The sequence below is a fragment of the Sinocyclocheilus grahami genome, unplaced genomic scaffold (genome assembly GCF_001515645.1).
Source record: "Sinocyclocheilus grahami isolate Dianchi unplaced genomic scaffold, SAMN03320097.WGS_v1.1 scaffold1892.1, whole genome shotgun sequence".
NCBI lineage: Eukaryota > Metazoa > Chordata > Actinopteri > Cypriniformes > Cyprinidae > Sinocyclocheilus > Sinocyclocheilus grahami.
This window is the reverse complement of record NW_015507071.1, coordinates 182222-183163: the sequence shown is the minus strand read 5'-3', so window position 1 is coordinate 183163 and position 942 is coordinate 182222.

Sequence of the window (942 nt, the reverse complement as noted above, 5' to 3'; positions counted from 1 at the left end):
CTCTGCAGGAAGGTAGCTCTCCAGGACCAGGGTTGGGCACCCCTGTTGTAGATAGTTCAATGAGTGACAAACAATAACTATCCACCAGGTGCTCCCAAACAAACACTTTATTCCTTGAGTGATCAATCCCAAACAATCTGCTATAGGATACCATTCAATAGTCGCAAGTGGACATTTTTCCAATGTCCATACAACGAGTTTAAGCAGTATTAAAACAATATAAAAGAGTCATTCTAAAATAGAATATACAAACTGAGTGTTAGCTCAGCTGAGTGTGAGTGAGCAGTTTAGAGCCCCAAGTGGACGGAATAAGAACTACAACCTATAATCCATAGCAACAGAACTATGGGATGTTACACTTCTGTTCTTAGGGAATTTTTTCTGAGATCATGCCACAATTTAAGACTGGTATGTCAGAGAAACACTCTGGAATTTACAGAGCAAATCGTCAGTGACTCCCAACACATCTTTTCCAGAACAACTCAGTTTTCCCAAATCTCTATTATGAGTGATGAAACAAAAGGGACTTTTCAGGACTATGGTTAGTGTTTACATGATACTAAGTAGTGTAGTTAGGGTTAGTGTTCAGGCACGCTGCACAGAAGTTATCAAATGGTTTTTGTATTTTCAGAACCGTTTCTGAGCTACAGTATTATGAAGGGAAATGTGAAAGCCGAAGAAGGGTGAATCTCAGTGACTTTGTCATATTTACTCAAAACGGAGAAAAGCTCTGGGAAACTACAGCATTGTGCTTTAAAACACAGTTACCTTTTCTATTTAGTCATGGGGTCTCTTGAGTGTGCAGGTTAATCAATTGTGTTGCAGTTGTCTGAACTTGCCTTGGAAAGTACTGTACATCTCTCTAAATCAGTGAGAGCGTTTTTAGTGACGAACTAATCAATTCAAACATCCCCCCCATCACTTATCATTGGCCATTGAAAG